Raw genomic sequence first — 22,438 nt, 5'->3', positions numbered from 1 at the left:
TCCTGGTGAGTCCAGATCCAATCCCCTTGGATCTTAAAACAAGGAACAATCAATCAGGTTCTTAAAAAAGAAAGCTTTTAATTAAAGAAAGAAAGGTAAAAATCATCTTTGTAAAATCAGGATGGAAAATACTTTACAGGGTAATCAGATTCATATAGCCCAGAGGAACTTCCTCTAGCCTTAGGTTCAAAGTTACAGCAAACAGAGGTAAAATCCTCTCAGCAAAAAGGAACATTTACAAGTTGAGAAAACAAAAATAAAACTAACATGCCTTGCCTGGCTGTTACTTACAAGTTTGAAATATGAGAGACTGGTTCAGAAAGATTTGGAGAGCCTGGATTGATGTCTGGTCCCTCTTAGTCCCAAGAGCGAACAACCCCCAAAACAAAGAGCACAAACAAAGCCTTCCCTCCACCAAGATTTGAAAGTATCTGTCTGTTACAGCTATCCCCCTATTCAATTTTGTTTCTTACAGCTGTCCCCATATTCCATTTTGTTTTGTTCTCCTCCTGTGGCCGCCCTTCCCTGGCTGTTAAGTGGTTTACCAGGGCCACTGCCCTTCTCAAAGGGAGGGCCCCTTAAGTTGTTTAACAAGAGCCATTGCCCTTCTCAAAGGGATGGCCACTTGTGCTGGGTGCTAAATGGGACCACTGCCCTGTTCAAAGGGTTAGTCCTGTTATCACCTCATTGAACCTGGGCTCGGTATAGGGCAGGCAATGTCCAAAGCTGCAAGACCTATTGTGTTTTTAAGATCCTGGGCATGAATCATAGGCCTCATGTGCTTTTGAGTCACCTATTGCACAGGACTCTGCCCAGACATGTTTCTGTGCTCACCTGCAGTTTTTCCCTGTGCCTCCTCCCCTGTGACAGAAGGAGCCTATCAGGATTACTGGCGGGAAACTGCCTAAGTTTGCCTTTAAAAACAGACATTTTTGAAACAAACATCAGAAAGGTTCCTGCATTGCTGCCTGGTCTGATCAGCCAGGGGTTTTGGGGGGTCCTTTCTCTGCTTTCGCTTTATTTTTGAGCGTACCCCGGTTTTTTAACCCCCCCCCCCCACGAAGAACGAATTGCTACCTGAGAGATCTCCTGATTATTGAGACGGTACCGAGCCCTCCTTGCTTCTTCTGATGTTGCTGCTGCTTATGCCTTTGCTGCTGCCTTGGGGACTGGTAAGAATCCCTCTGTAAAACTTTCTGTACTTTTATTTTATTACTTTAGCTGCTGGCTCTGTTTCCCTAGCACACAGACTCAAGCTAAACCTTGGTCTGTGTCTTAAGACCTCTCTTAAACTCCGCGGCACTTTGCTGCTAAAAATAAGTTTGTGCCGCTGCTAAGCTCTGCTCCTGTGGCCTTTGCCTCAGGGCTCTCTGCTTTCAGCCATATCCACTGCGGTAGCCACCCTCCCTTGGTTTCCTTGGGAGCTGGATCCTGGGCACATACCACTCTGCCCTCTGTAACTTCCCCATAGCATAAGGTGCACCATAGGTTTTGGTTTTTTAGTTTAATAAGTCATAGTTTGTTAAGATTGTAGAGCTTGTAAGTTCACCTGCCTTGTTATAGTTTACTGTTTTGTTGCTCCATATAGTTGCTTGTTATAGTTTTGCTTAGAATTGTGATATTTGTTGTTTTGCCTAGTCATTGGTTAAGATAGATAAGGTTTTTGCTGCTTAAATTCATCTTCCCGCTGTCCCAATCTCTCTCTGAACTTTCCCATGTCTGTTTTTCCCCCGCTCCAATCTCCCCCTCTGTGTACTTCTCTGTGTCTATAGATAAGGTTTTTGCTGCTTAAATTCGTCTTCCCGCTGTCCCGATCTCTCCCTGAACTTTCCCGTGTCTGTTTTTCCCCCGCTCCAATCTCCCCCTCTGTGTGCTTCTCCGTGTCTCCCTGTTATAACCCTTTGCTGCTTTTTCCCCTGCATCTGCACTCTCTCCGAACTTCCCAACTCCTTGCTGCTTCCCCCCCCGTGTCTGCATCACCCTCCGAACTTCCCAAACCCCTTGCTGCTTCTCCCCCTGTATAACTTCCCAAACCGTTTGCTGCTTTTTCCCCCGCATCTGCACTCTCTCCGAACTTCCCAGCTCCTTGCTGCTTCCCTCTCCCCGCGTCTTCATCACCCTCCGAACTTCCCAAACCCCTTGCTGCTTCTCCTCCGTGAAACTTCCCAAACCCTTTGCCGCTTTTTTTCCTTTGTTTTTGGTGTCCGCTTGTTGCGTAAACCTCTCTCTAGCCCCTCTTTACACTTCTCCGCTACCCCTCCCCCTACCGAAGATCACCATCACACTGCTCCATTGTCCTTACCCTGCAGGGCTTCGGAGTCTCTCGCTGCTTCCAGCCACACTCTCCTCTCATCAGTTGCCACTAATCATTCACTCCCCTCCCCCCTCCTGTTCCTTGACCCAGCCTTTAAGTACACTCTTGCAGATTATCTGCTATCCTAGCCTCACAAATTAAGTCATTACTTTTCTTTTATACCGTTACATTGCATAATTTCACTTATCACCCATATTGTATTATTGCACTGTGATTCACATTTTACTTGTAATTATAACACCCCATTGGTTGCTTTTCTGATATACTTTGTATGTGCATTGATACCATTGTGTTACATTGTGTATAAGGCCACTAACCACTTAATACATTCTATCTAAGATTGTTGACCATTTTATATAGAAGCTACCATTTTATTTTGCATTTCTTTTGATACACTTATTGACTGTACTGTATCCCATTGTGCTGAACCCCACTTACTGTACCCCACTGTTAGAACTCCCTACACTGTTCAATAAGAAGAACCCCCCCATCGTTGTCTATTGTAAACACCCTATACAACCCATCCCATCGTATTTCATTGTTAAATTCCCAACACTTACTTTTTCCTTTAATAAAGAAATTAATTGGCACCCCACCTGTGTGGTAATTGCTCCCCAAGATCCCATATATCTGCAGGCAGGGACAGTATCTTGTCCCCTTATTGGTCTTTGGGTCAGGTGTCAGCCAGGTTTCCTGAGCTTTTTAACCCTTTACAGGTAAAAGGATTTTGGTTTCTTTGGTCATGAGGGATTTTATAGTATTGTACACAGGAGGGCTGTTCCCTTCCCTTTATAGTTATGACAGGCTGTGAGAAGAAAACATTGCTTATTTCTTCCCATATAATTGAAGGCTCGTATTTATCATCTTCCCATGCACAAGAAATAGATACTTTTGACATTTGAGTTATTAACTGGAATGGATGCACCAAACCCACCAGTGCTAAAAGGGTAGGATAGGAAGATCCACACTGTATCTGGTTCTTAGTGCACTTACTATGATATTTTACTTCATGCAATAGCCACAAGTACCTGACACTTCAGAGGAAATTGAAACATTCCATAATGCATCTGTACATGGAAAGAACTTTCTTCCTGTCTCCACAAGCTGTGTCTTGAAGCATGACATCAGCATGTTTTTATCAAAGAATTATGGCTTGCTTTCCCTATTAAGGATTACAATGAAAATGGATTAAATTCTCTTACAGTTTATGGCAGCTTCATTGCAGAGCCTCCTGGAAGCAGGGAGCTGTTGGTAAAAGGGAGGGTTGGGGCTAGAATCTGAAGACTGCTAGCACAGACTAAAAATTAGGCAGTGCTGGTTGAGAAAGGCATAGCCAAATAATCTGCTGACTCATCACATCGCTGTTGGACAAGCTTCTGTGTAGCCACCAAATAGAAATATGAAGCCTTCCCCCAGTGGAGGGAGGGCAGGAATGGAAACACATTCTATCCTCCACTGGAAGTGGATCACTCTATGGTGCAGCGGCCCGCGCTGGCAGTTTCCTCACTGGCAAACTGCAACTTCCTGTGGCAGAGAGGGGTAAACCTAGCCCATTATCTGTTCCCCACTAGACAGCAGCATGCATTCCTCTCTGATTTGATGCCACTTTTCTGGGGGGTTGATCAGGAGTTGCAACTTTCCATGCTTTCATGATATTTAAAGCACAGTTGTAACACTCTTGTAAAGTAGTTTTTCCCTGTGGAAGGTGAAGTCTTTAATGTTTCTCCTAGCTTCCACCTCCTGGTATATTTCACCACCTTTTTTTCTCCTCTCCACCTGTACCAGTCTTGGTGAAAGTTCACAATAGGTCAAATGCTCTAAGAGGTTGTTCTCAAGCTTTATTTGTGGTTATTGGACCTTGCCAGTTCATTAAAAAATATATCTATATATATGTATACATATCTATATCTAATTTGCAATTTGCTCAAAAACCCACTACCAACAGTGTCCTTGGTAAATAAATTATTGTGATTATTGGTTTTGCTAGTGAAAAATGTTAGTTGAATTTTTATAGACTGAATATTCATGCAAGATGAAAATTTTAGTGCAGCTTGCAGAGTGAATACAAATGCAACCATTAGCATCCCAGACCCATTTTTACCACAGAGTTCCTACAGAAACAAGAGACATTTGAAATGATAACAATCACCCACTTCAAAAGAGATGGGAAAACAATGCTTTTGTTATAGTATTTAAAACAAACAAACAAAAATAATACTTTTGATCAGAGTTTCTCTCAGAATTTGAATTCGCCTGTATCTGTTTGGTGCAGACAACTCTCCTCTGGTCACCCAAATGTTATCACTGTAGTCTTCCTCTCATTTCTCCTGGGATTCCAACACAAGTGTCTGAGTGAGCACCTCTACTTTAACTGGGATTGTTCACGCTTAGATTAAATCTGTTGAGAAAATGGGAGCCTTAGGCAAGGACTAGGTGAGAATGTCTTCTGGATTTGCCAAGGATTTCTACTGTCTCCTCTCACAATTAGGTCAGTCACTGGATGGAGGCACAGTACATACATTACAGTACTCTCAGTGCTGTCACATAATTTTTTTGGAATAGTGAAAACAATGTGGATAGACTATAAGTGAAGGATGGGCCCATGATAGCTGGATGCTCTCTGTGAAGTCATTTCATCCTCATTGTACAGGATGATTTAGGGGATGAGATGTGTGTCAGATCTAGCTCAGAAATGAAACCAATAAATCAGAAAAGTAGGTGATGTTATGATAGCTGTAGAAGATGATCCAAAAAAGTTTCTCCTAATGACAGTGAAATATAACAAGAGGTGACCACTAGGAGAAACAAAATAGGGCTGGATGAACCTGAAGATATTTGGACTCAGAATCTCTGTGTTTTGATCAAACTGGACTTGGGGCCTGATCCAGGCCCACTGAAGTCAATGTGAGCCTTTTCACAGACTTCAGATGTCTTTGTATGCCCTTAGTTTGAGAGCCTGGTGTGACATACCTGGGGTATAATCCAGACTAATGAGTAGCTGTGTCACCTCTGCCCTCTAACCTGAGGTGCCCTTTACACTGCTTTGCTGCTGTAGCATCCAGCCCGGACCACTTGCAAACAGCTTCCAGCATGCAAGTCATTCCCAGCTCTCGCTGTGTGTGTGCGTGTGTGCGTGTGTGTGTGCTGCAGCCAGCCAGCCACACCTTGGTTATACTGCAGGGTGACCTCAACACACCCTTAGTCCTAGATTTTCTCCCAAAAACCTATGTCCTGTACTGCCCAGTCCTCTCCTGGACAACACAAGCTTATGTAAAATCCATCATTTTATTAATAGTAATGATATGCACATATCTTGCTACCCCAGCTGGGAGCAAGGCCACAGGCAGTCTGTGTGGAAGGGAACTCCTTGCTGTTTCTTTGCAAAGATGTAGATTTTGTTTTTGTTTTTTGCCTCTGCCCTCTTTCCAGAGGAAGAATTGCCAATTAGCAAGTAATGGCTCATCAGCCCTGTTTATGCCTGGTTGAAGCATCAGCTTGTCCTTTGTCTCTGGGGAACTGGTTTGGCCATTCCGCAGACTTCTCTGGAAAACATATTTTTGCCCATGATTTCAGCTTCTGTTTATAGCTTCACATATAACGCTGCTATGTACATTTCACCATGATATTACTGATCAGCAAAGTATGCATTTTTAAATGACACCTCACAAGATATACGTTGTATAAAGATTGTTACAATAGTATGTAGGCTGTGGACACAAGGGAACATTCTGTCACACCTGGACCTACGTTTCCCCAGGTATTCCCAAGTGAGATACTAAATAAAGAGTGATAAACATGTGATGGGTTTTGAGCTGCCTGTAATAATTTATGAATGCTATGTTTGTCTTATAACTGTAAGGCATTTACTATGTGAAAGCACTGGGTTAATTCAAGAGCTGAAAAGAGTACAGTGGCTTTAGATAGCATCCCATCAGCTGACCCTTAAGAGATGATGCAGGAGCCATTTGCTTTGATATTCCACCTCTGACCTCCTCTTCTGCTCATTGAACTAGTAAATCAAGGTATGTGATGGGGGTTCCCAGCTTGTAAACACAGTGAATCCAAGCATGGGAACTGGAGACAGAAGACTGTTGGCTAGGTTTAAAGACCATCCTTGAAGGATGGAGGAGGATTGTTAATGTGAACCCATACTCCAGTGGTCGGGGTATCTGGGAAGTTATACCTGCCTATGTTCTCTGCTAAGGGATGGCAAACTTTTAGGTAAGATAGGGGTGTGTATAGGCCTTTGCTTTTTAAAAATCCTTTTCTTCTATGTTATGCTATGTTCTTACTGTTAAGATTAAACAATCCTTTGGTTTAAGAAGATTGTTTTGAGTCACTGTAATCCACTGGTCACAGGCCCCCAAAGGGAAGAACCAGAGGTACCCAACTCCAGTCAGTTGTGCCAGGGAAGCATGGTTGATTCACAGGATACTGTAGCCTAGGACCCAGCCTAAGAAAGAGAGAATCACAGGATTCCATCCCAGACAGGTAAAGGCTCAAAGCCTGAAAGCTGTGGGGCGATTCACTTGGAGAGACTAAAGAATGAATCAGAGATGCAGCTAGCCCTGTAACCATGACAACATAAACCTGGACTTGGTCCCTAAGAAAAATTTGGATCCATGAAATATGAACTGTCTTACATTAAATTTAATGGACATTCTGCTATTGACTTCAATGGCAGTATCTTGGGGGGGCTGGCTCATTAAGACAGTTGGGCTCAACTGCACCTTTACCTAGTTAACTGTCTCCCCAGGTGGTGAATGCCAAGACTTTCTTATAAGAGGAGATTTCTCAGGTCAGTAAGGGCAGAGACCTGCAGGTTGCAGGAAGACTGCTGCAGGAACTGTAGGGCCAAGGAGGTGAGTGCTTTCTTGCAGTGGAGACTGATAGCTGGCAGAAAGTGCTAGGAAACTCTCTGCAGTGGGCCCAGAGATGGGGTCTAGAGAGAAACACAGAGATCACAGGAAGGGACTGTGGAAAAGGCCTAGAGACAGGTTGAGGTAGGAAGTGAAACAAGGGGTCTGTATAGGTGGCCGTGGGCTCCTTGCTATGAGGATCCCTGGAATGGAACTCAGAGCAGAGTGAGGGCCTAGGTTCTTCTACATTTTCACTCAGAAAAGTGGCTGAGAAGATTCAGTGTGAGGTTGCTGGATGGTTATTTTGGCTGTCTCTGTTTACCCCTGAAAAAAGGAAGGAGGAGGAGAGATGGACTTTGATTTGGCCAGAGAACTAGATTGTTAAGCAGCACTGGAAGTGGCCTATTGAAGAGTGAGAGACTGACGTGCCTGAAGCTTACAGACAGGGAACTGAGGTATGGCAGACCACATGCCAAAAGGGGAAAAGGGGATCTGGTCACATGGAGGAAGGCACTTTACTTTTATGATAGCTTTTGTTCACAGTGGTGAAAATTTTGATCCCTTTAGCCCTAAGAGCAACGTAAACCACATGACATATTTTGCATGTGGAAGTAAAAGTTTTCAGATGTGAAGGTATTGCTCTTATACAAAATACGCGATCTTATATTTGTCCTTTTATTATTACCACTTCTGCCAATTACCAAAGTAATTTGTGTTTAATGTAATTATTTTCCTCTTTTACCTCAAGCAATCACTGGATCTCTCCTCATTCCTTGGGACATCATGCAATGACTTTCTGGATGGGAAGTCTGCTGGAACAGGGATTTAGTTACATCTCTCATCAGTAATCAATGCTTGATGAATCAAGTGGAAGATGAATCTGGGTGTAGAGAGAGACAGCTAATTCAAAACACAAAAGGTCTTAAATAATACTAAAGGTATTGTGGAACTATAGAAAATAAATGAAAAAATAAATGACTTTATGTATGACTGTTGAGTTCCCATTCCACCTAATCCACCCACCTGATTTGTCCTACTGGGAAAGTCCCTCTCTGACGTAAAATTATCAGTGACATTGTACTTTGCGTTTCATCAATTTTAAACCTTAAAATGAAAGACAACTAAATAAACAGGGGAAATAAATGTATAATCTGAGAGAAACAGTAGCAGTAATTATCTGAAGGAATTATATGGCATTGGACCCAGGAAAATAAAATGCATGAGAGAATAAAACTGACTTATAAAAATTTAGGCTGATAGGGTGATAGAAATAAGTTTATGGCCTATGTATTTGCCATTCTTAAGAAAGGGACCTTGTCAAAGGGTTTTCTCCTTACTTCTGCGGTGCCTCCTTGTGGCTCATCTGGGGATTAGCTCTTGACTGGCCTGATGACACCTCTGGTTGCTTATCCTGTGATGTCTGTCTCTCTCTGGACTTGGGGTGGTTGCTATACTCCTCTCCTTCCGGGGAATAGACATCTTGCTGGACCAACTGACTGGATGCTACCTTCATTAGTCCTGCACTGTTTCCCTGTGGCCAGTAGGGGAACCCATGACTGCCCTTTCCTCCCGGTGCCAGCGCAGAGATTCTATGCTTGGTAACCACAGTCTGATCAAGCTCTGGCATTGTTGCTGTTTCCCTAGACTCTTTCCTACTTCTCTCTTCTATCTTCTAGACCCTGGAGCTTCCTCTTCTCCTCATGGCTACTTCATCCCTCTCAGATTCTTGCCACAATCCGTAGTGCAAGGCAGGATCCCAGGGCCCCTAGAACTCCTCTTTGTACCTAGCCAATGTACTCCTCCCTTTCTCTCTTTCTGTCATTTTATGGCACAGCGACCTCAGCCTGCGAGGCTATGACTGCCACCTACTGCAAAAGTAAAAATCTATATCCTCTCTCCCCATTCTGTATCCTTACAAAAAGCAAAGTAATACTTCTTTTTTAATGCTACCTCCATTTTCTGATTTCTTATTAATCTTTTCAGACCATATTCTTTCACCCTGAGACATCTCAGTTCTTCATAAAAAATCGTTCTGTGTAATTCTCTCTGCATTGCCACAGCAGACATTCAGCTGTTTCTTGGATTTTGCATGTGTCACACAACTCATATTTATGCTCATTTAGTAAACGTAAATCACCATTCAGGTCACAGTGACCTGGTAGCACTCTAAATACAGCTACTTCACTTCTTCCATCTTAGCCATTAAGTATAACATCATCCTCAGATTTAGAACATATTTCATAGAATCTTTGTCCTTTTTTTCTCCCTTTGTCTGTGGTCCATAGTTCTTGCCATTTCCCTCTTAACCAAACTTTTGAAGTCCTGCTTATTCAGAATGATCTTTAGAGCAACCTCCTCATTTTAAGGCATTTTTTTGCTGCTTTATCTACTGTTTTATTGCCTGGTATCTGGATATGCACCTGAATCTACATTATTACTATATGTATATCTAATTGTACTATTGCTGTCATTAAGAACAATATATTGTTGATTAAGTCATTCCTACTTTTTAAGGCTCCCTCTGTAATCACCATTTTACCCGATAAAGATGGGATGGCAGTCATAATTGGGTGTACATCCCTTGTCTAGGTCAGTGCCAACAGTAAGCCCATCAATTCAGCCATCATAATGGCCACAAAATTGGGTAGTCTGACAGATCTCTTAATTTCAAATTCAGGGATACAAAAGACTATTCCCACTCTACCTGTGTTATCGTCTGTAGAGCTGCCAGTATAGGTTTGGCAATGCTGATCCCATTTGCCATGTATAAACTCTCAAATCCAGTCATCATATTTGACGGTCCTGCTCTTCCTTTTGTTTTATCATATAATTCCAAATCCACAACTGGAGACACAACTGTCCAGCTATAGTTTGATTTCCCATTACTAAGATTTTAATTTCTTCCAGACCTTCCTTTTCACCAAAGTCTTTTACCCACCTTTTGACCCTGTTAGCATGTGGGAGTTTGTGGTGCCCAGTTAGTTCTTGTCTACTTAATTCCCAACAGTCCTCATATATTCGTTAAGTGCTCTTATCTTCATTGTTTCCATTAACCATAGCCCAAAAGGTTAAATCTAACAATTTCATCCTTAAATTTACAGGCATTTCTCCAGTTGCTACTTGCAGCACACACAATGGAGTCATAATACTCACCTGTATGCAATTCACAGAGTTTGGGTTTGGATTGGCTCTGGTTTTTTTAGTGTTGATTTAGAAGCTGAATTAAAGACTTGTCACCCATAATCTGTAACTGGTCTTATTAATGCCCTATACAGCACCAACGGTGAATTCTTATCTATATTCCCAGAAATATTTTGAAGCAGTTTCATCCTATCTTTATGTAACCCTTCTGCCCCTCTGAGTTGGCAGCAACAAGAGCCGAGTTCAGTATCCAGGGGTTCCATTTCAATAACACAATGCATAACCGGCTCGAGCCCCCACCCAGTGACCTGGGAAAATCTTACACACACACCCCTAGGTGCCTCAAAGAGGCAATGCTTCTCCTCTCGCAAGCACAGAGTCTCGGTGTAGCAGAAAAGGTTTCATTACATGAGATAAACAACAAGCACTAAATTGGGAAAACACCTCAGCTAGAGTTCCTAGACCAAACCATAAGCAAAGACCCACCCCAGGGAATTGGGCTGTGTCCTTTTCCCTGGGCTCTTGAGTCCAGCAATCCCCAAATCACCCACAGTCCCAAAAGTCCCACAATCCAAAAGTCTCTGTCCTGGGTCAGTGCCGCCCTAAAGTTTGAGAGTCTATCTGCAGAGGTCCCTCCCTCCAGCCTGGGTAGAAAGGGGCACCTTATGTGATCCGGGGCCAACTCCCCCTCCGTGGGGTTCTGCTTCCGCCTTCTCCACGAACTGCTCCGCTCTACCAGCCACTCCACTCTGCTCCTCCAGCCGTCCTCACAAACTGCTCCGCTCCACCAGCTGCTCTGCTCCACCAGCTGTCCCATGAGCTGCTCCAGTTGTCCCTGCAAACTGCTCAGCTCCACTCGCTCTGTGGGCCACTCCACCCATCCCACAGCTACTCCGCTCTGCCAGCCGCTCTGCTCCACCAGCTGTCCCGTGACCTGCTCCAGCCTTTCCCACAAACTGCTCCATTCCACCAGCTACTCTGTTCCACAGTATAGCTTCAGGCTCCCCGACTAGTTAGCACAATACTTAGTGCTCTCAGCTCAGTAATTTCAGCTCTTTAGTGATTTCAACTCTTAGTGATCTCAGCTCATAGTAAGGAGCCCCAGTGCTAGTGCACCATTAGCCCAAAGTGAGTTCAGCTCAGTAACCTGTATCTAGATTCTTAAGGGAATAAAAATCAACTCTGACATTCCACTCTGGAAAGAGGAGGGGGTGGAACTGGTGCTTCCGGCTCCACAAGGAGACTGCACCACCAGGCACAGATACCTGTCCCCAGCCTCTCTCAATTCACTGGGTTTTGGAACCCATGTCCCTTGTCTAGCAAGTACCACCCAACTGAGGTTGAGTCATTTCTGTCACAAAGCAGTCCCACAGCTCGGCAGCCTGGGATGGGGTAGGCGTGGCTATGCAAATACACTCTCTGAAATTCATTCCACCAGATGTCAGGGTAGAGCTCATCCTGACTCTGCTTACATTTACATTTAGTCAGAAGTGAAAGTGGGCTGGGACGGCCTCCCGGTAAGAAGTGGCCGCTGGTACAGGCCCATACATAGCCAATGTTAAAGCACTGCTATGGCAGTAGTTTAAAGTCGCTGCCCCATTTGCCACCCCTGTTGGTGGCCCTGCCAGTAGGGTCCTTAAAGTGCTGCCCCATTTTCCCCCCTCAGGGCCGCCGGGGGAGGGCAAAAGGGCAGCTGCCCCAGGGCCTGGCGATTTAAAAGGCCCTGGGACTCCTGGCCGCTGCCCAGAGCCAGGCCCCCATACTGGTAAGACTTTTAAATTACTTTCACCTCTGCATTTAGTCTTTATATTATCTGTATGATCCTTCTTACTTAATTAAACAACTCCTAAGACTGTACAATTTTGAACTATCTGAATTTTTTCAGTATAGCAAGAGAGTTTCCAATCTTCCTTGTTGTGAAGATCATTCCCTTTGTTTTAGCAAGTGACAATTTAAATCCCTGAATACCTCTGTATTCTGAAATCCCCGTGTGCCCTGTTGTTTCTCTCCACAGCTTTCTTAAATCTCCTATGTTTGACCCATAGAGCACAGTCATCTGCAAATAGAGTAATACCTATTCCTGCCGGTATACGCTCTGGGAGGTCATTAATCATTCAATTAAACAGGGTTGGGCTGATAACACTCCCCTGTGAAGTGCCATTAGTAAGTTTGTAAATATTTGACAAAGCTGCCCCCACCTAGACTTGTTTGGTTCTATCTCTTAAGACATCTCTAAAGGCTTTGTCTACACTACAGACCTTACAGCAGCACAGAGAGCTCTCCCGCCAGCATAATTAAACCACCTTTAATGAGTGGCAGTAGCTATGCGGGTGGGAGAGCTGATATAGCGCTGTTCACACCAGCATTTTTGTCGGTGAAACCTTTGTCAGTCAGGGGTGTGTTTTTTCACACCCCGACAGACAAAAGTTTTACCAACAAAAGTGCTAGTGTAGACAAAGCCTTATTCAACTGTACATTCATCCTCTTATTCTAGTTGTGGCTAGTTTATTCAGCAAGCCTTTCCTCCATAGTATGTCATACTCTTTTTCAATGTCCAGAAAGACAGCTATCATAAACTCTGTTCCTTGAGTTGTTTTGTATTTCTCTTTCTAATCTTACAATAAGATCAACTGTGCATCTTCCTTTCCTGAAACCACTTTGTACACAGTTTATAATTCCATTTTTTTCCAAGTATGCTACTAATCTCTCATTTGTCATTCTTTTCATAATTTTGTTCACACATGATGTGAGTGCAATAGATCTATATGCATCAGGTTTTGTGTGTAATTTGCCTGCTTTCCCTATCGGTATAACCACTGCTTACTTCTGTTCTGGCAGTACTATTCCTTTCCCCATATATTTTTATATAATTCAATACAATTTTTAGTCTCCCTTTTGGTAGGTGCTTAAGTAATGCAATACATATGCTGTCTATATATGAGGCTGTATTTTTAGCTTTTTTTGAGCTCATATATGCTGAAATTTTAATGTCATTTTTATATTCTACCTAGCCACATAAGAACTTAGTTTTCTTCAGCAAACATTCTCTCCCCCTCAGAAGTGTTTACTTAGATTTGTATCCCTACTAACTTTTTGAAATTATTTTGCTAAAATGTGTGCTTTTCCTAATTTAGAACTTTCAACTTGATCATTTACTACAAGAACAGGTTTACATTTGTTTTTATCTCTGAAACTGTGGAATCTTTGTTCATATTCCCCCAGTACTTTCTCCAACTCTTTCTTTGCCTTTTTAATAATTCTTTGTGCCACTGTCATAACCTTAGTCCCAGATTTGGACCTTAGCGTCCAAAATATGGGGTTAGCATGAAAACCTCCAAGCTTAGTTACCAGCTTGGACCTGGTACCTGCTGCCACCACCCAAAAAATTAGAGTGTTTTGGGGCACTCTGGTCCCCCTGAAAAACCTTCCCTGGGGACCCCAAGACCCAAATCCCTTGAGTCTCACAACCAAGGGAAATAATCCTTTTTCCCTTCCCCCCTCCAGGTGCTCCTGGAGAGATACACAGACACAAGCTCTGTGAATCCAAACAGAGTGACTCCCCCTCTCTGTTCCCAATCCTGGAAACAAAAAGTACTTTCCTATTCCCCCAGAGGGAATGCAAAATCAGGCTAGCAAATCCAACACATAGATCTCCCCTGATTTCTTTCTCCCACCAATTCCCTGGTGAGTACAGACTCAATTTCCCTGAAGTAAAGAAAAACTCCAACAGGTCTTAAAAGAAAGCTTTATATAAAAAGAAAGAAAAATACATACAAATGGTCTCTCTGTATTAAGATGACACAATACAGGGTCAATTGCTTAAAAGAATATTGAATAAACAGCCTTATTCAAAAAGAATACAAATCAAAGCACTCCAGCACTTATATTCATGCAAATACCAAAGAAAAGAAACCATATAACTTACTATCTGATCTCTTTGTCCTTACACTTAGAAACAGAAGGCTAGAAAGTAGAAACTGCTTCTCCAAAGCTCAGAGAAAGCAGGCAGACAGAAAACAAAGACTCAGACACCAACTTCCCTCCACCCCGAGTTGAAAAAATCCGGTTTTCTGATTGGTCCTCTGGTCAGGTGCTTCAGGTGAAAGAGACATTAACCCTTAGCTATCTGTTTATGACACGCCCCCCAAATTGCAGACAGTGGGGAAGCTCACTGGCGGCGATTTCCTTGTAGAACTTGAAAATAAACAGATTAATACAACACATGCACCTTTACATATACTACTAAGTATATAACTAACAGACTTCTACATTTTAAGAACACTTTTTAACTACTGAATTTTGGGAAACTCTGACGGGAGAGAGCATCAGCAACTTTGTTAGAAGCTCCTGTGATGTGTTGAATTTGAAAATCAAAATGTTGGAGAGCTAAACTACAACGAAGAAGTTTCTTGTTGTTTCCCTTGGCAGTATGAAGCCACTTTAGTGCAGCATGGTCAGTTTGTAGTTGGAACCGCCGTTCCCAAACATATGGGCGTAGCTTTTCCAGGGCGTACACAATGGCATAGCATTTCTTTTCACTGACTGACCAGTGACTTTCCCTCTCAGACAGTTTGTTACTGAGAAACACGACAGGATGGAAGTTGTGATGTGTTGCTTCCTGCATGAGCACTGCTCCTATACCACGCTCAGATGCATCTGTGGTTACTAGGAATGGCTTGTCAAAGTCCGGGGCCCTGAGCACAGGGTCAGACATGAGCATCGCCTTAAGCTGGGTAAAGGCCTTTTGACACTCATTAGTCCACTTAACGGCATTTGGCCGGGTCTTTTTGGTCAGGTCGGTCAGTGGGGCAGCGATTTGGCTGTAGTGTGGTACAAATCGCCTGTAGTATCCGGCCAAGCCTAAGAAGGATTGGACCTGCTTCTTGGACCGTGGGACAGGCCACTTTTGGATAGCATCCACCTGGCCTGTAGGGGGTTTATGGTTCCTCGACCCACTTGGTGCCCCAGGTAAGTCACTCTGTTTTGGCCTATTTGACACTTTTTGGCCTTAACAGTTAGTCCTGCCTGCCTGATGCGCTCAAAGACCTTTTCCAGGTGTAGTAGGTGTTCGGGCCAGGAGTCTGAAAAAATGGCCACATCATCGAGGTAGGCAACTGCAAATTCTCCCAGTCCAGCTAGTAGACCATCTACCAGCCTCTGGAAGGTGGCGGGTGCATTTCGAAGGCCGAAAGGAAGGACATTGAATTCATACACCCCCGCATGGGTGACAAATGCTGACCTCTCCTTGGCAGGTTCATCTAGCGGTACTTGCCAGTACCCCTTGGTTAAGTCTATTGTAGAGATGAACTGGGCACGTCCCAACTTCTCCAATAGCTCATCGGTGCGTGGCATTGGATAGTTGTCCGGACGAGTTACAGCATTTAGCTTACGGTAGTCCACGCAAAAGCATATTTCCCCATCTGGTTTGGGTACCAGAACCACTGGAGATGCCCATGCACTGGTAGATGAGCGGATTATACCCATCTGTAGCATGTTCTGGATCTCCCGTTCTATAGCAGCTTGGGCATGAGGAGACACTCGGTAGGGTGGGGTTCTGATTGGGTGAGCATTACCTGTATCAATGGAGTGGTATGCCCGTTCAGTCCGTCCTGGGGTGGCTGAGAACAATGGGGCGAAGCTAGTGCACAGCTCCTTGATTTGTTGCCGCTGCAGACGTTCTAGGGTGGTTGAGAGGTTCACCTCTTCCACGCCACCGTCTTTTTTCCCGTTGTAGTAGACACCGTCAGGCCACTCAGCATCATCTCCCTGGACTGTAAACTGACAAACCTGTAAGTCTCTGGAATAGAAAGGCTTGAGAGAATTAACATGGTACACTTTAGGCTTTAGTGAGGAATTGGGAAATGCTATGAGGTAGTTTACAGCTCCCAGGCGCTCTTGGACCGTGAATGGCCCTTCCCATGATGCTTCCATCTTATGGGCCTGTTGCGCCTTCAAGACCATAACCTGGTCTCCTACCTTGAAGGAACGTTCTCTGGCATGTCTGTCATACCAGGCCTTTTGCTCTTCTTGAGCATCCTTTAGGTTCTCTCTAGCAAGGGCTAAAGAGTGTCGGAGGGTGCTTTGTAGGTTACTTACAAAGTCCAGAATGTTAGTTCCTGGAGAAGGCGTAAACCCCTCCCATTGCTGCTTCACCAACTGTAATGGCCCCTTAACCTCGTGACCATACACAAGTTCAAATGGTGAAAACCCTAAACTGGGATGTGGTACAGCCCTGTAGGCAAACAGCAACTGCTGCAACACTAGGTCCCAATTATTGGAGAATTCGTTGATGAATTTTCGTATCATGGCCCCCAAAGTTCCATTGAACCTTTCCACCAGGCCATTGGCTTGATGGTGGTACGGGGTGGCAACCAAGTGATTCACCCCATGAGTTTCCCACAGTTTTTCCATGGTTCCTGCCAGGAAATTAGACCCTGAATCTGTAAGGATGTCAGAGGGCCAACCTACCCTGGCAAAGATGTCTGTTAGGGCCAGGCACACAGTGTTAGCCCTGGTGTTGCCTAGAGCTACTGCTTCTGGCCATCGGGTAGCAAAGTCCACTAAAGTCAGTACGTACTGCTTTCCTCTGGGCGTCTTTTTTGGGAAAGGGCCCAGAATATCCACAGCTACTGGCTGAAATGGGACCTCAATTATGGGGAGTGGCTGGAGAGGGGCCTTGACCTGGTCTTGAGGCTTTCCCACTCTTTGGCATACCTCACAAGACCGGACATACTTGGCAACGTCCTTGCCCATCCCCTCCCAGTGGAAGGACTTCCCCAACCGGTCTTTGGTTCTGTTCACCCCAGCATGGCCACTGGGATGATCATGGGCTAAGCTTAAGAGCTTCCCTCGGTACTTAGTTGGAACCACCAACTGTTTTTGCGGCTGCCATTCTTCCCGGTGTCCACCAGAAAGAATTTCCTTGTATAAAAGTCCTTGGTCTATAACAAACCGGGATCGATTAGAAGAGCTGAGAGGCGGTGGGGTGCTCCGTGCCGCCGCCCAAGCTTTCTGAAGGCTGTCATCCGCTTCCTGCTCAGTCTGGAACTGTTCCCTTGAGGCTGGGGTCACCAGTTCTTCCTCAGACTGTGGACTTGGGCTTGGTCCCTCTGGAAGCGATGTAGGTGATGAGGTTGTTTCCGTTGCTGGTGAACCGCTCTCCGCTGGTGCACCTGAGGGTATTTCAGGCTCTGGCTGAGCCTTTTGGGTATGGCTGTCTGTTGCTTCTGCCAGTTGTGGCTCGCTGGCGCCCACTGGCGTTGAGTTTGAAGATGGGGTTGCACTTGCTGGTGCTGGTTGCTGTTCCAGTTCCGGGCCTGGGACTGGAGATGCTGTGGCTGTTTCAGTGGTAGGCATGGAATCCGGGTCCACTACCTCTGTCTGGGTCTCTGGTAACACAGACGGGGCGTCTGTGGACGGCTCAGGAACAGGAATGGGTCTGGAAGCTTGCCTGGTTTGGCTACGTGTAACCATTCCCACTCTCTTGGCCTGCTTTACCTGGTTGGCCAAGTCTTCCCCCAGTAGCATGGGGATAGGATAATTGTCATAGACTGCAAAAGTCCACATTCCTGACCAGCCTTTGTACTGGACAGGCAGTTGAGCTGTAGGCAAGTCTACAGCTTGTGACATGAAGGGGTAAATTGTAACTTTGGCCTTTGGGTTGATGAATTTGGGGTCAACGAAGGATTGGTGGATAGCTGACACTTGTGCCCCCGTGTCTCTCCACGCAGTAACCTTCTTTCCGCCCACTTTCAAATTTTTCCTTCGCTCCAAGGGTATTTGAGAGGCATCCGGGCCTGGGGATCTTTGGTGTGATGGTGGTGTAATGAATTGCACTCGCATGGTGTTCTTGGGACAGTTGGCCTTGATATGTTCCAGTTCATTACACTTAAAGCATCTTTCATTTGATGGGTCACTGGGCCGAGGTGAGTTACTGGAGACTGGTGAGGTGGAAGAGTAGGGTGTCTGTGGCTTTACTTGGGTTGTATGTGGGGTCTTTGGCTGTCCTTGGTTGTAGGGTTTATGGTCTGTGTGCCCCCTGGGGTAATCGTTCCCCTTGACAGTAGCTTTCTTGCTTTCTGCCAGTTCCATCCATTTGGCTTCAATCTCCCCCGCCTCAGCGATATTTTTGGGTTTTCCATCTTGTATGTACCGTGTGATGTCTTTAGGAACACCATCCAAGAACTGCTCCATTTGTATGAGGAGGTGCAGTTCTTCCAAGGTTTGAATGTTGTTTCCTGTTATTCAGGCCTCATAGTTTTTTGCAATGTAGTAGGCGTGTTTGGGAAATGACACCTCTGGTTTCCACTTTTGGGTTCTGAAGCGCGACGGGCATGATCTGGGGTTATCCTCATTCTGTATCTGGCCTTGGTTTGAAAAAGTTTATAGTCATTCATTTGCTGCTTAGGCATTTTAGCTGCCACCTTTGCTAAAGGTCCACTGAGCTGTGACCTCAATTCTACCATGTACTGGTCTTCGGGAATGCTGTACCCAAGACAGGCTCTTTCAAAATTTTCCAAGAAGGCCTCGGTGTCATCACCTGCCTTGTAGGTGGGAAATTTCCTGTGCTGTGGAGCAATAATTGGCGCCGGGTTGTTAGGGTTGGCTGGCACATGCAGCCCAGCTTTTGCCAAATCCAGTTCATGTTTTCTCTGTTTTTCCTTCTCTTCATTCTCTTTTTGTTGTTTTTCCATTTCTTTTTGGTGTTTTTTCCATTTCTTTTTGGTGTTTTTCCATTTCTTTTTGGTGTTTTTCCATGTCTCGGCGGTGGGCCGCCTCTTCTTCTGCTTGTTTCCTTCGGTAGGCCACCTCTTCTTCTTCTAGTTTTCTTTTGTGTGCTGCCTCTTGGGCTGCCTGTTCTCTTTGGAAGGCTGCCAGTTTGATGCTTTCTTCCTTTTCTTTCATCTCCATCTGTCGCCTGTGTTCAGCTTCTTTGAATTGCTCTTCGGCCTCAATTTTTGCCTTAGAAGTCATGGTTCCTGTTTTCTTGGGTTGGGGTGCCCTCCGGTGTTTATCTTCTGAACTGCAGGCTCTGTTGCCTCCTGGAGTCTGCCTAGCAACAGTGCCTTTAGCTAATCTTCAACGTTAAGTAAACCTGAAAAACCACTTTATTTGCATGCATATAGTGCTGGTACTTGCCTCCTAATGGGAGGGCTATTGCATGACAAAAGACCCTAATCAGTCTGGTAATGGCTTCTTGCTTAACATGCAAGCCACAAACTGCCAGAGAGAGCAGAAAAAAAAATTCTCTCTGGTTCCCTTTTAAAACCAAACTGTTTCTCTCTGCTAAAAAGCCCTTAGCAGAGAAGAAAAAAATATAATATTCCTACTGGCTTCTGGATTCTGTCTATATCCCACCGCTGCCACCATGTCATAACCTTAGTCCCAGATTTGGACCTTAGCGTCCAAAATATGGGGGTTAGCATGAAAACCTCCAAGCTTAGTTACCAGCTTGGACCTGGTACCTGCTGCCACCACCCAAAAAATTAGAGTGTTTTGGGGCACTCTGGTCCCCCTGAAAAACCTTCCCTGGGGACACCAAGACCCAAATCCCTTGAGTCTCACAACCAACGGAAATAATCCTTTTTCCCTTCCCCCCTCCAGGTGCTCCTGGAGAGATACACAGACACAAGCTCTGTGAATCCAAACAGAGTGACTCCCCCTCTCTGTTCCCAATCCTGGAAACAAAAAGTACTTTCCTATTCCCCCAGAGGGAATGCAAAATCAGGCTAGCAAATCCAACACATAGATCTCCCCTGATTTCTTTCTCCCACCAATTCCCTGGTGAGTACAGACTCAATTTCCCTGAAGTAAAGAAAAACTCCAACAGGTCTTAAAAGAAAGCTTTATATAAAAAGAAAGAAAAATACATACAAATGGTCTCTCTGTATTAAGATGTCACAATACAGGGTCAATTGCTTAAAAGAATATTGAATGAACAGCCTTATTCAAAAAGAATACAAATCAAAGCACTCCAGCACTTATATTCATGCAAATACCAAAGAAAAGAAACCATATAACTTACTATCTGATCTCTTTGTCCTTACACTTAGAAACAGAAGGCTAGAAAGTAGAAACTGCTTCTCCAAAGCTCAGAGAAAGCAGGCAGACAGAAAACAAAGACTCAGACACCAACTTCCCTCCACCCTGAGTTGAAAAAATCCTGTTTTCTGATTGGTCCTCTGGTCAGGTGCTTCAGGTGAAAGAGACATTAACCCTTAGCTATCTGTTTATGACAGCCACTACTTTCCATCTTTTATGGTTCATTAAGTCCTTGGTATTCATTGTACTTTTTGCTTCTTTGTATGTCTTATGTCTTCCTTTAACTGTTGCTTTACAATCTTCATTCCATCTGGGAACTGTATTTTTGAGTATGGCAATTCAATGCCTTACACAGAGCTAGGTTTGCTGCTGCTACAACTTCCTTATCATAGTATCCTGGAATTCCTCTATATTATTACTTATTGGTACTGAGATGCTGAGCACACTTACTTTTAGTCCCTAGTTTGCTTTTCTAAGGGTCCAGGTAGGAATTCCTTCAGTATTTTTAACACTATCTTGGCCTGTTATGATGAGGTGTTCACCCCACACTTGCCCTGAAAGACTTAATGCAGACTGAGAAGGGGGCTAATTAACCTAACGGGTCACAGCAGAGAGGAAACCCAGCTGAGGAGGAATGAGCTGGGCTGAGACTATAAAGGCAGGAAATTGGCAGCAATAAGTGAGTGCTGGGAAAGTCTGCTGTCCCTTCCTGGAAGAAGGGAAGTGTATTTGGGCTGGCAAACGCAGCAAGGGGAGCCAGGAAAGTAGGGCAGAGCTCAGGGAAAGACAGTAAGGTCTAGAAAGGAGCAGGCCCTTGACTGCTGGCTAGAGGGTCTCTGAGTGGGAACCCAGAATAGAGGACGGGTCCAGGTTCCCCTGTCAGCTACTGAGGGAGTGGCACTGCAAGGCAGTGAAAGGGAAGACTGCCTAGGACTATAGAAGGAAGACTTTGGTACCTCAGAAGGGGAAATACAGAGGGCTGAGTCAGGAAGAGGTGGCAGTAGCAAGAGCTTGTGAAGTGAGAGGGGGCTGTACACAAGCAGAGAGAGACAGGGACAGTGTGCAACCACAGGAAGAGCTGTTCGCCTTATGAGCTATTCCCCAGAATGACCAGGAGGAGGCACCACCCTAGCAGTGAGTGGAGCACCCCATCACACCTTGATATGTAATTAGCATAGGAAAGTGATTGCTTCCCTTTCCATCATCTTTATAGATTTCCTAGCTGCATTTACTTGCTGTATTGCTTGTTGCAGTTCCCAGATCTAAACACGAAAAGGTCCATCCATCGAATTAAACATAGCAGATGCTGCGGTATTGAGCAATACCAGGTTGTGCATATCAATGAACTGTTCCGGATATTTGCCATTATAATCACTTTTCCTGCTTCCCCATATCTTCCTGTGGCTATTAAGGGCTCCAGAAATAGTATATGGGCCTCAGGAATGACTATAAGCACTTCTATGAAGCCCTCAATACACTCTGTGGTCCACAGTCTTCTGGGAGCTTTCCCCTCCTGAACTCTGATGGCACTGTTCTCCTTACAGAAAAGACGCAGATTCTCCAGAAATGGGCTGAACATTCTGAAGCAGTTCTCAACTACCCCTCAGTCATCAATGATGAGGCCATTGACAAGATGCCCCAGGTTGCAGTCAATGACTCCATGGATGCTTCATCAGAAGAGGACGAAGTGAAGAAAGCCATCAACCAGCTGTCAAGTGGCAAAGCCCTAGGGTTAGATGCCATATCAGCAGAGGTGTACAAAGTTGGTGGACCCGTGCTGCTACAGAAACTCACTGAGCTGTTTCAGTCCTTCTGGAAGCAGGGATCCATTCCACAGGAATTTAGAGACGCGTCCATCGTGCACCTCTATAAGAGGAAGGGCAATCGCCAGGTATGCGACAATCGCTGTGGAATCTCGCTGCTCTCTACAGCGGGGAAAGTTCTTGCATGGGTTCTGTTGAACCAATTGATCATTCACCTGGAGCAGGGCTTACTGCCAGAATCACAGTGCAGCTTCCTCAAGGGATGTGGGACTATTGACATGATCTTTGCTGCCACTCTGACTGATGCCTTTCAACACTAC

This window comes from Gopherus flavomarginatus, chromosome 2 (assembly GCF_025201925.1).
Source record: "Gopherus flavomarginatus isolate rGopFla2 chromosome 2, rGopFla2.mat.asm, whole genome shotgun sequence".
In the NCBI taxonomy this organism is placed as follows: domain Eukaryota; kingdom Metazoa; phylum Chordata; order Testudines; family Testudinidae; genus Gopherus; species Gopherus flavomarginatus.
The sequence above is the reverse complement of the archived record's forward strand: the minus strand, read 5'-3'. Positions refer to the sequence as shown.